The 13,468-nt window shown below is 46.2% G+C and overlaps 1 protein-coding gene across 2 annotated transcripts in view; it reads left to right on the top strand.

Moving 5' to 3' along the window:
• The window catches only part of SCUBE1 (signal peptide, CUB domain and EGF like domain containing 1), a 1,931,683-nt gene that overhangs the window by 564,961 nt on the left and 1,353,254 nt on the right, over positions 1–13,468 (top strand). The gene's annotated exons all lie outside the window — the stretch shown is intronic.

Here is a 13,468-nt window from a genome sequence, read left to right as displayed (position 1 = left end):
TTTAGGCTAACAATGCTTGCTCTGTTGCAGATTTTCTTTCATGACTCTGCTCATTAAAAGGAGTTCAAGTGATACTTGCCTTCCTGTGGTCTATATGTATATTTAAGCAATACGTGATTGTAAAATATGTTATTTATTTGTTCATTATTGCTTTGTTTAGCCTTCCCTTTGAGGGCTGCATTTGGATGAGGAAAAATGTTTATATATATATATGTTTTTCATATATACTTTTTTATTATTTCCAGGATCTCCGCACATGGGCGGTCATTATTCAGTGCTCATGACTTTGATGAGGATACCCCTGGAAGAGAACTAGGATTACAGGTAATTAACGTATCCTTACACCATGCAATCCGCCAGATTCCCTTAATGTAGGCACAGAAAGGAGAACATTCTACAGCAGAAAGTGGTACTATCTGATCAACAATACAATTGCCTTGCTCACAGAATATAATGGGTGGTAAAGTAGCCTGGTTCTAAACCAATTATATAGTTTGCATATCTCACAGTGATTCACCCCCAGTCCCCAATTACATTTCCCTTACTATGACGGTCAATATTAGGTAATAAAATATTGAAACTGCTTTCTGGAAAAAGGATGATACTATAATGATTGCTCTGTTAGTATTAGTCTGTTTTTGCAGCATATCCACCTTTGTTTATTGAGGAAGGAATTTGAAAGCATCAAAATAGTTGAGGGGCATTCATGTATCCAGCTACATCATCACCAGTTCTGGAACTGATACACTGCGTAAGTAGCAACCAACATTTGTAAAATATTTAGTTTTTATTGGATCACTGAAATAATATCGACGGACACAATATCGACTTGCCAGAATATCGTGGACAAAATATCGACAGTCAAAATATCGAGTTTGTATCTACAAACAGGTAAGTACAAAAATATCGAGTACAAAATATCGTTAACAATAATATAGATGTAAAAAATATCGACTTTATTAAAAACAGTGTTAAATTAAATTAATATTAAATTTAAATTACTAAAATATACTTAAAACTACTTAAATTAAATTATAATAATTAAATAATAAATGAAAATAATAAAAATAATTTTTTACAATCTTATTAGTTGACCCTGAACCCTAAAAATACCCCTTTACCCAAAAACCCCAAACTGACCCTGAACCCTAAAAATAACCCTTTACCCAAAAACCCAAAACTGACCCTGAACCCTAAAAATGCCCCTTTACCCAAAAACTGAAAACTGACCCTGAACCCTAAAAATACCCCTTTACCCAAGAACTGAAAACTGACCCTGAACCCTAAAAATGCCCCTTTACCCATGAACTGAAAACTGACCCTGAACCCTAAAAATACCCCTTTACCCATGAACTGAAAACTGACCCTGAACCCTAAAAATGCCCCTTTACCCAAAAACTGAAAACTGACCCTGAACCCCAAAAATACCCCTTTACCCTAAAACTGAAAACTGACCCTGAACCCCAAAAATACCCCTTTACCCTAAAACTGAAAACTGACCCTGAACTCTAAAAATGCTCCTTTACACAAAATTTATCAATATTATTTAATTACCAATTAATTATTAATTAACAATAACAATAAAGTAAATATATTAGAACATTAGCTGTAATTATTTTAATAATTAATATTATTTTTTCCAAATTAATTACTTAAAAATAACACAAAATTAAATATATTAAAAATTTACTCTAATTAATGTAATTAACTAATTACAAATAATTAATTAACAATTAATTACTAATACAAAATATGTTCAAAATTATATTAATTAATTAACTAATTAATATTATTTAATTATCAATTAATTATTAATTAAAAATATTAACAAACATATATTAATTAATTATTATTAAATTACTTCCCACCCTAATCCCCTATAAACCCACAACCCGCTACAGAATTACATTACGCAATTATTATAAAAACAAAATTCATTTAATAAAATATTTTATAACATTAATACACACTATTCACACATATTACATAAAAATACACTATAAAATATTATATATTATTAAAAATTCGATATTTTTGCTATCTATATTTTATACAGTCGATATTACTTCACTTACCTGAAAAACGATATTTTTGTAGTCGATATTATGTCCAGTCGATATTATGTCCAGTCTATATTTAAAACTCGATATTATGTCCAGTCGATATTTTGGAGTCGATATTTTGTCTGTACACCGTTTTTATTGTGATTATTACTACTGTAATCACAAACACATTGTACGTGCACAGCTTTTAGGAATATTAAGAAAACATTTACATTAATTATTTAAATGTAAGTCCTTATTTAATATTATACAATGGCCCTATTTATGAGCGAAAGCTCTCAGAGCACCAGAGCTCAAAACTCAACAGTCAGCCAACAGACACATTAATGTATTATTTAGCCTTATGCGCGCATTGGAATATGGAAAGCTCTTTAATCTCACAGAAAATTGAACACTGCAAAGTTAAAAAAGGAATACAGTAACTGAGTTGTATTCCAATCTAAAAATCTCAAGTAAAGTGCCACACCCCCTATAGTTCATTCTCCGAGCTCCAGGAGTTCTCCTGATGTCTACTGACACTCAAATGAAGTTTGGGCACAGTCATTGATTAACTGGCTGATGCATAGATTAGTTCAACTGTTTGCGCTACTACATTATTACACAGGCAAAGTCTATGGTCCTTAACAGATTTGCTTCTGTGTGTTCAGTCTCTCAGTCATCTCGCTAGTCCATGTTCTACCAGGTCAGTGAAGATGTGGCTCTTGCAACATTGGTGGGTGCATTCTGACACCCTCCCTCCTCAATGATGCAGAATCACAAAGGCAGATTCACTCGGCACAAGGGCTACTTAGTGGAGATTAGAACAGTAGGCCTATATAGAGAGTGTTGACCTTTGGCAGGTGCAGCCTTCCTGACTGGGTGCAGATGAGTGCTTGGTTTCAGCAGCTTCCAGGCTGAATCACCAGCAGATGTTCGTCTTCAAATGTTGCAGCCTCCATGGGGAGATTAGAGCTTTCACATAGGTGGTGACAACGCCTTCTCTTCTGTGGCAGCTTCAGCGCCAGGCAGCATTTTACCAATTTCCTAGCACATGGCATGGATGCCAGGAAAAATAAGGTTGCTCTTTAGTTGTATGTCATAATTCAGTCCTTCTTGGGAACCACTCAAGGAAACCAGGAGACCTTTCATGACACGAGTCGACTTCTGGCTTGATTGCCTCCTGGGTGTTTAAACGGGTACTGTCCGACAAGAGGCTTACCTGGTAAAGGCAAAACACCAGGGTGAGGTATTGCACATAGAGAGCAGTGTTACAGAGGAACGCAAGAGCAGACACTGCTGAGGGATTCGGTTTAACAACCCAGAACTGCGTTCTGGTCAACACTCACAGGCAAGACAGCAGTGTGTGAAGGCTGTAGAGGAAGACCAGCCCGATTCCAATCCAGGCTGCACAAGGGATGGCTTAGGGGCACCACGGTACTATGCAAGTAAACCACCAGGACTGCAGACAGGTAAGATTCAGGCTTTTAAGTAGGTGCAGTGAGGAAAAGCTCTTACAGCTAATAACCCAGTCAGAATCTTGGGGATGTTAGGGCCAATCTTAGAGAATGAGACCCCCCTGAATCTTTTTGCACTTCACGCTATATAAAGGAGAAAGAAAGATATTGCAGGAGGGGAACATAGATGCTCCTTGCCAGAGATGACCACTGCTTCTCCTTTCTCCCAAATAGGAATCTTCAAGGGTATAAAAGGAGGTTATCCTCATACGGGAAAGGATAACCTTTCAGGCTATGCACCAGAGATGACCTTTGCCTCTTCCTTCTTAAGGACACAGACGATTTTCCTGAGAGCTCATCAGATAATACTTTATTTCATCAGTAAAACACAGCCATAAAAGCACAGTTCAGACATAGAAACATCATTAAAAACATATCTCATGGTCTCCACAATAATGTAAGACCAAAAACAGGAGATAAACTAATTATAATGCAAAACAGACAACAAACGCACATTTAAAAAACAACAATCCATGTCACCAGTGAACACAGTAAGGAAGTCCTGCATGGGGCTCAAAGCCCCACTATGAATGCATAGGCAACTCTAGCTAACTACAATTGTTTTCTCTTGGCAATAGCATACTTTCAAAAAGAACAAATGCAAGTACAAACTTGGGGGTAATTTAGCCCATTCATATACATCTGAAAGAAACACCTTAGTTATAGATTCCTTACCTTAGAATTACCCCCAGGCGTCAGACTGGAACTGGAAAGTTTTTTCATCAGCAGTACCTCTGCGCTTATTAAGGTGGCGTCCGTCGGCTCCACGTCCCTCGTCGGCATCGCGGTCACCGGGATGATGTTGAGGCAGCTACTCAGATTCTGCCCTCGTGTGCTGACGTCCGTTATTTCTTTTTCCGTGCCAGCCAGCGCAGATCCGGGAAGAACGGAACCTCAGTAATTTTTTCTCGACTTTTCTCGACGTCTTGTTTCGAGTCTTCGACTCCAAGCAGGTGCACGTGGGATTCCCGGGTTTAAGGCCTGCAGTTAATGTAACCGGCTGATGTCAGTTACGGATCCGCACAGCGTGTGCCTCTTTTGCCTGGAGCGCGACCACGACCCCAAGTCATGCTCCGAGTGTCGGTTGTTGATGCCGAAGGCTTTGCGGAAGCGGTCCAGAAAGCTGCTTGAATGCCGATAGTCTTCTCCGCGCCGTTCGATGTCCCGGTCGAGAGGGAGGTCGAGGGACCAGCCAGTCACAGAGACTTAGCCATTTCCAAGTCATCAAAGTCTTTGCACTTGTGGTCGAGTAAGTCGAAGCATAAGCGATCGAAGAAGCATCGTCGTTCTTCGACTTCTCGTCGGACGGCCTATGCGACAAGGCCCATGGGTGGTGCTCCACGCGCGGAGCCCGACGGGTCAATTCCGAGCTTCCCTTCCTTTTTGCGACCCGGAGCGACTCCGGCCCAGCTTCGTATGTTCAACGAAGCGATGCAGGCCATCTTTGGGTGTACCGACCCGCCGGCATGTCTTCGAGCCCCGCGTACTCGATTGGGGGGGCCTAGGTCTTTGCCGCCACTGGCTCCGGTGCTGCAGGCCCCCCTTGGATCCAGGCCTGGATCCGGATCGGCGCCGGTTGACCTCACTACACCTAAACTGGCGCTGCTTCCTTTGGCACCACTACCGCGCTTGGTGCTGGTCGACTAGCCAGACGGACATTGGCCGTCGCTTGATTCGGCGCTCATGGGTACTTTTGTCCCTGTGTTTCATTTACAGCCTGTTTGGCAGCCAGAGGAGGATGAGGAGGACTGGGAGGGGTCAGGTGACTGTTTAAGTGACCAGCTTGATACTGAGCTGGACTGGAGAGAGGACCTGGGGGATGCCAGTGGTCTTGACACTTCACCCAACATTGGCATGTTGTCTCCTCCTACTATGGCTATGGGGAAGAGAGCATCATACACTGTGGTGTTGTGTAGGGCGGACGAGGCTCTCAACCTAGTGCTTCCTATGGTGGCGTCAGGACTAACCTCCTGACTGAAGTGCTTCAACTGGCCGCAAGCTCTTCGGAGCCCCTGTTGCCGTTTAATGAGGCCCTCAGAGACGTCCTTTTGGGCACGTGGTCCTAGCCCAACACAGGGGCTCCCTTGGACAGGATGGTCACCCGACGCCACCGTCCGGCTCCGGGTGACCCCACCTTCCTCTCCCAACACCACACCCCCTAGAACTTGGTGGTCCAAGCCTCCACCTCCAAAAGCGCCTTCTTCACCGATCGACCGGAAAGGGAATCGAAGAAGCTGGACCATCTTGGCAAGAAAATGTTCTCTTCCGCCAGCTTAGGACTGCGGTCCGTAAACACTGCATGTCTCCTGGGCCGTTATTCGCACTCTGTGTGGGATACGGTGGTGCAAGTGCTGCCTCAGTGTCTGGATGAGGCCCGGACAGTGCTCTCTCAGGCTGTCGCTGCCCGGAGAGATGCAGCAAAGTTTACAATATTTTGTGGGTTGGACACTGCCGACTCTCTGGGCAGGACCATTTCAACGTCGGTAACGCTTCGCCGCTACGCCTGGATGAGGGCCACTGGCTTTTCGGGGGATGTCCAAAACACCCTGATGGACATGCCCTTTGATGGCCGCTGCCTTTTTGGTGACAAGGCAGACCACGCTCTAGGGCTATGGCCAGGTCTACTTTTAGCGCCCTTTGTGGCTACGGAAGGGGTGCCCGCCACGTCCCACCCAGGGCCAAAGGCTGCAACAAGTTACCCAGCCTTCGCGCGGCCAGGGACGTGGAAAAAAATGGCGAGATTCCGGGGGCCCGCGGGCAGGCCCGTCCACCAACCCCCCCTGCAGCAGCCTCCAAACCCTCCTAATACGACCTTTCACGCTCATCAAACGCCAGTGGGCGGCAGGATTCGCCATCACCTCCCCCACTGGTGCACCATCACTTCGGACAGGTGGGTTTTGCAAATAGTCTGAAGGGGCTACTCCCTCCCCTCCGAGGCTGCCCCTCCAGCTATGCCACTGCGATACTACCGCATGTCGGAGGATCATCTGGCCCTTCTCCAGCAGGAAGTTGCGGCTCTCTTGGCCAAGGGAGCCATCGAGCGCATTACTGTCCCAGAAGTAGGTTGTGGTTGTTATTCCCACTACTTTCTGGTTCTCAAGAAGGATAAGGGCCTGCGTCCTATCTTGGATCTCAGGGACGTCAATCGCTTCCTCGGGAGGGAGAAGTTCAAAATGATGACCCTTGCTCAGGTCTTATCTGCCCTCGACCCGCAAGACTGGATGGTAGCGTTAGACTTGCAGGACGCTTATTTTCACATCCCCATCCTGCCAGTCCACTGGTGTTACATGCGGTTCACGGTAGGCCACGAGCATGTTCAGTTTACCGTGCTCCCCTTTGGCCTTACCAGCGCCCCTCGGGTGTTCACGAAAGGGATGGCGGTGGTCGCAGATCAGGGGTATCAGTCTTCCCCTATCTCGACAACTGGCTTTTGAAGCGGGCTCGCCCTAGGCAGTCGTCTCCCACTCCAGACTGTGGCTTACCTCCTGCATATGCTGGGGTTCTTTGTCAATGTGCCGAAGTCACACCTGATTCCCTCAGAGGCTCCGCTTCATCGGAGCGGTTCTGGACACAACGTGGTTTCTGGTCTATCCTCCCGAACAGCGAGTCCGAGATATTCGGGCTATAATTCAGATCTTTCAGCCTCTGGCCTGGGTTTTGGTCAGAATGACTCTGAGGCTGCTGGGCCTAATGGCCTCCTGAATCCTGCTGATAGATCATGCCATATGGCATATGCAGGCTCTACAATGGGACCTGAAGTTCCAGTGGGCGCAGCATCAGGGGAATCTGTCTGACTGCGTCCAGATCTCGAAGGGCACTACTCGACAACTGCAGTGGTGGCTTACGAACCAGGATTTGGTCAATGGCAGATCCCTCTCCCTTCCCCAACATGACCACACTGTGGTGATGGATGCCTCCCTACTGAGATGAGGTAGCCACATGGGAGAGGTGGAGATCAGAGGCCTCTGTTCTCCGGCGGTGTCCAGGCTTCACATCAACCTTCTGTATCTCCGGGCTATTCGTCTTGCACTGAAGGCATTCCTTCCCTCTGTCTGGGGAAGAGTAGTGCAGGTGTTCATTTACAACACCACCGCCATGTGTTATTGCAACAAACAGGGCGGGTGGGGTTGTGGACCCTATGTCAGGAGGCCCTCTGCCTCTGTACATGGCTGGAACATCAAGGCATTTCCTTGGTGGATCAACACCTGGCAGGTTCTCTGAACCACAGGGCAGACAAACTCAGTCGTAGGTGCATGATGGATCACGAATGTCGTCTTCACACAGAGGTGGTGCAAGGTCTCTTTCAACAGTGGGGAGAGCCTTGGTTTAATCTATTTGCCACCGAAGAGAACGCGCAATGTCAGCCATTCTGTGCGTTGGAATTTCCAAGGCGGCACTCGCTCGGCGACGCTTTTCGTTGCGGTCTGTTGGATGCCTTTCCACCTATACCACTTCTGCCCCGAGTGCTGAAGAAGATCAGGCGCAACCGGGCCCAAGTCATTCTTGTGGCCCCAGTTTGGGCACGAAGAGTCTGGTATCCCGAGCTGGTCAAGATGGCCATCAATCCTCCAATCTGACTGCCTCTTCGGGAGGATCTTCTGTCGCAGCAGCAAGGGACGGTCCTCCACCCAAACCTGTTCAGTCTACACCTCCTTGCGTGGAGAATGAGCGGCAGCAGTTGACATCTTTCGACCTGCCTCCTGAAGTCTGTGGTGTAATCTTGGCAGTTAGGCATCCCTCCACTAAGATGGTATACGCCTGCAGGTAGAATACATTGTGGCATGGTGCACAGCAAAGGCTGTAGATCCCCTTTCTGCCCCTCTCTCTGAAGTACTTTTGTTCCTTCTCTCTTTGGCCCAGTAGGGCTCTGCTCTGGGTACTGTCAACGGCTACCTTTCGGCCATATCTGCCTTCCTTCAGCTGCCAGATCAGCCTTCTCTTTTCAAGTCCCCGGCGGTAGGTAACCGTTTCTTAAAAGGCTTAACACATCTTTTTCCTCCAATCCCTTTTGTTAAGCCTCAGTGGGACTTGAATCTTGTGCTCACCTATTTGATGTGTGCTCCCTTTGAGCTGCTTCACAACGTCTCTTAACTCTTAAGACTGCTTTTCTGGTAGCCATCACCTCTGCTAGAAGGATGAGTGAGCTCTAGGCCCTTTCTTCGAAACCTCCTTTCTTGTTGGTTCATCCCGACAAGGTGGTTCTCAGGACCCGTCCATCCTTTCTTTCTAAGGTGGTCACTGCCTTTCACATCGGGCAGACCATTACTTTGCCCACCTTCTTTCCGCCTCCGCATCCTTCAAAGGAAGAAGAGAGTCTCCACCGTCTGGACCCAAAACGTGCGCTCTCCATCTATCTGGACAACACATAACAGTTCCGGGTGGATGATCAACTTTTTGTTGGCTACGTGTGTGCAAAGAAGGGTCGAGCCGTACACAAATGCACCATTTCTAGGTGGGTTGTCTTGTGTATTAAGGCTTGTTACTTTCTAGCTAAAAAGGAGCCTCCAGTCGGGCTACGTGCTCATCCCACCTGGACGACAGCAGCCACTACTGCCTTGGGAAGGGTAGTGCCTCTAAATGACATCTGTCAGGCAGCCACGTGGGAATCACTGCACATGTTCTCCAAGCACTACTGCCTGGACAGCCAAGTCTGGAGAGACGGCTTCTTTGGCTGTTCTGTTCTCCAGGATTTTCTGGTGTGATCTTTAGTTTGAAGACCCACCAACGGGGTTGGTATTGCTGGGTTATCTATTCTAAGGTAAGGAATCTATAACTAATGTGTTTCTTTCAGATGCAAGTTATTTACCTACAGTAACGATAAATCTGTAAGAAAAATTAGTTAGTTATAGATTACTTACCGCCCCACCCATCCTCCCCATTCTGCGAACTGATTTCTAGGGTTAAGGACATCCTTTCACGGCCCTGGTTTTGTGCCCCAGTGGTCAGTGTCTTGTATGGCTCTGCGTTTCTGGCGCAGAAAGTCGTGTACAGAACTGACATCAGCACGCGAGGGGGAGTAGCGGCCGCGACGTCATCCCGGCAACCACGACGCCGACGACGGACCCAGAGCTGGCCAACGCCACCTTCCGACACGCAGAGGTACTGCTGACGAAAAAACTTTCCATATCCAGTCTGACCCCTTGGGGTAATTCTAAGGTAAGGAATCTATAACTAACTAATGCTTCTTACAGATATATTGTTACCGAAGGTAAGTAACTTGTGCAATAGGGCCTCAGCACATCTTCTAATGCTGCAAGCTTCGATTAAGGGAATTAAAATCGTTTTGGAGTATATAAAGTAAAACTTACAGAAGAAGGTGAAATGGAGCCAACTTTGTGATGAGGACTCATCATAGGGAAACATTAAAACATTATTGGGTCAAACTGGTCCAAAGGGAAGCTCAAATGGCACCTTACAATGCCAAATCTGCTTAAAAGGACTCTGTCTCAGATGACATTCACCAATGACAGATATGGCTCCAGATTGGGGGTGGTCTGCCGAAACCCATACTCCCTTACTGAGGTTTTAGCGAATACCCCTTCCTTTCTGAGCTGCATTTTCCTGGTGTAAAATACTTGTTTGACCCAGTTAATATCAGCCTTAGTGATAGAAGACGGGAAGAGCAGACTAGACAATTCATGCTTGACATATTGCAATCAAGGTAGGGCCAGAATTCTATTGCAGGCTGGTGGTCAGAGATCACATTCCAATTAAAACCTGCGTGTGAGTTTGCCCAAATATTACAACATAACACCAAAGGGGCCAAGTTAATGGGTCTTCAACATGCTCAACCACAGCTCCTGATGGACAATATAGCTGGTGCAGACCAGCGGTACTCCTAGGATACTTTGCAGAATCTTATTCTCTTCCGTCTGGAGGGTGGGGATGTTAGAGTATCCCCAGATACCAGCCCCATATGGGATGATAGGTAGACATATTCTCCTAAAAGCCTCCAATATGGGGACAGCAGGCTTTTTGCCAATACGTGAGGCTAGGTTGTAAATATAACCAGCAGCATTAGCAAACCTTTGAGAAGTTTTGTAACTACAGGTACCCCAGTTAACCCTAGGATCAAAAAGCAGTCCCAGGTAAGAAAAGTCCTGGGTAGGAGCAACATGGTGATCCTGTAGAAACAAGGTCGTCTTCTTCACATATTTGGGGCCACAGAAACATAGTAAAGGTGTTAGAACGATTTGGGACTGAGCCCAAGGATTCCATCAAGTTAGCAAATTCCTGAAAAAGGATATTAAGACTCATGTGTGTTCTCCCCAATAAGACCACGTCATCCACATAGAGTAACGCCAGAACTTTTTGCTTACCTTTGTAAGGTACATCTGCAGCACAAGCAGAAAGTGCATCCTGAAGGCCATTAATGTACAGTAAGAATATTATAGGGGCCAATACACACCCTTGACTTACACCCTTCTCCAGCGGGAAGCTACTGGTGTGCTACCAGCAGGGCCATATCTTACGGACACTGAGTGATCGAAGTGAAAGGCCAAGCCCTAAGTCCACCCCTATAGTCTCCAGCAAGGGCCACAGTTACCATGCTGTTAAAGGCTCCCAACGGATCTATGAAGGCTAGGCAGATGGAGCCCTGATTTGTGACGGTGCACTTGCTAATAAGCAAGTGCAAGTTTAAGCATTGCTCCACCATACCCAGCCCCTCTGAAACCATATTGCACCTCCGACAGTGTGTTTGTCTCCATGATCCTGGACATGATGCGCTGCAAAACCACCTCCCCTGCAATTTTTACCGCAGAATTCAGCATGGTGATGTTGGAGACTGCCAGTTGCTCTTATTAAAAATAGACACAATCATGGCAGTGTGCCATGAGTCAGGGAGGCCAGTGCCGGTAAAATTGTTGCATAATAATGGGGCCCACAGTTCTGGGACTGATTTATATATGTCCATAGGGAGCCCATCTTGTCCTGGGGCCTTGTTGGGTGGTGAATTCATGATTGTATCCAGATCTCTTCCAAGGTAAAACTCAGGGTAATTAACAACTCCACCGCTGCCTTCAGAACTTTTTGAGGCATGTAAGAGTGATATAAGATGCTAAAATGGGGCATCCAATCCTTCAAAACTAATAGTAGTGTTTTGCTTTTCAAGATTTTCCTGAGAAAGAATATAAAGGAAAGGATCTGGAAGAGTTTGCTAATTCATACCTTATGGCCAACTCATGTTTACTTTACAAGCAAAGGAATGCGACTATAATTGAATTTGAATGTCATTGGAATATGAAGGATTATTCCCAGTAAATCAGAGAAAACCATATAGGTATCGGGGACACAGGTCAAAAAAAATGACAGATATTTTAATGAGTGACTGTAAAACAAATAGTGTAGGAAGTAAAACACTGAATAAACAGAGATGTTTTGGTACCTCCATTCTTGTGCCCTACGATATATCATTTCACAGTTCAATTGTATACTAATTTTCCACAAAGGGAATGTTGATTCACTGCCTAAGGTCTCAGTACTGATTTATGGTGATTTACTTTCAAATGTCATTTTCCGGGTGTAGATCAGACACAGACTTTATGCGTCAAGATGACTCTTACAGCTGTAGCAATGGTGTTGGCTCCACGCAGAAGTATCCAAAACAAGGATGCAATCAAGTCTGTCACCTCAACACCCAGCCATCCTTCACAGACCACACTCCTGTTTACCAATTCCCCTTGGACTCTTCTGCCAAGTTTCAGTCCCTCTATCCTCTAATCCAACCTCAGACTATAGTGGTAGCGCAAGAGGGAGTCTTTTATCACTCCGAGGTCACAGTGACTTTTTATCCACTTTGCAAGCTTTGTGTTTTCAACAAATACTTTTATTTTTTATTTTTTTTAAAAACTTTATTTTTGGTGCAGACAATGATAGCATATAACAGTTGCGTCAACAGCCACAGGAAATCAACAACATTATGTCATAGAACATTTTTCTGTATACACGGCCCATCAGCCCACAACCCGAGGGCCGGGCGGCGGTAGCTGGTAGCATAGAAGCCAGGTCCTGAACCTAGCCCTGTGACTGCACGGCAGGATATTCTGATCTGCTTTTCTTTCGAGTTTCTTTAATACAGGTTACCCCCCAACTCCCCAAAGGAACCCCTCCCCCCAAAACTTCGGCATTCATGACTAAAACATGTGTACACAGGTCGTTCACCTCATTATGGCACTCCTATTGGCAGGCATAGCAGTGGTCGGCACGTACATTAGGAATGACGCCTTGAGATACAAAACACAATACTTCCCAGTTGTAACCTACATGTGCGTGTGCGGTCAGACACTCCTCCAACTCACCGGTCTCCCCCACCCTCTCCACCGTCCTCACCGTCCTCATCCTCAGACTCTGTATCCCCAGGGGTGAACAACTCCGCACTCGTACCATCGGAATCTTCGGCTGCCTCACCCAGCACTCGCATCATTCTCCACGCAAGCAGGTCGTCCTGCAGTTTCACATCTCTACGGACAGTCTGCATAAAGGTTTCCTCCGCCAGGGACCATTCCCCCACATCCCTGAGCCAATGTGACATCTCCGGGGCCCTCTGTCCCATCCACGTGATGGCCACCCTCCTCCTCGCCAGTACTAGAAGTAGCTGTAACATCTTGTAGGGCAGAGTACACTTCCTGGGCTTGGGGACCAAGGCTAACAAGCAGTGAAGGGGGGTCAGTTCCAACCGGAGTGCAGTAACTCTGCAAATGTGCGCCACCACCGACTGCCAGAAGGCGTAAACCAGTGGGCAGTCCCATGCTAGATGAAGAAAGGAGGCCCCCGGCGCGCCACATCCGGGGCAATACGCTTCAAAGCAACCGGAGTCACATACGTTCGGTGTAAGAAGTTAAAGTGTGTCAATTTGAACCGTGCGTTGCACGACACCTTCCGGGTGAGTGTACCAATGCGTTTGCTCTGTGT

Source organism: Lissotriton vulgaris, chromosome 1_1, assembly GCF_964263255.1.
Source record: "Lissotriton vulgaris chromosome 1_1, aLisVul1.2, whole genome shotgun sequence".
Taxonomy (NCBI): Eukaryota; Metazoa; Chordata; class Amphibia; order Caudata; family Salamandridae; genus Lissotriton; species Lissotriton vulgaris.
The sequence above is the reverse complement of the archived record's forward strand: the minus strand, read 5'-3'. Positions and strand labels throughout refer to the sequence as shown.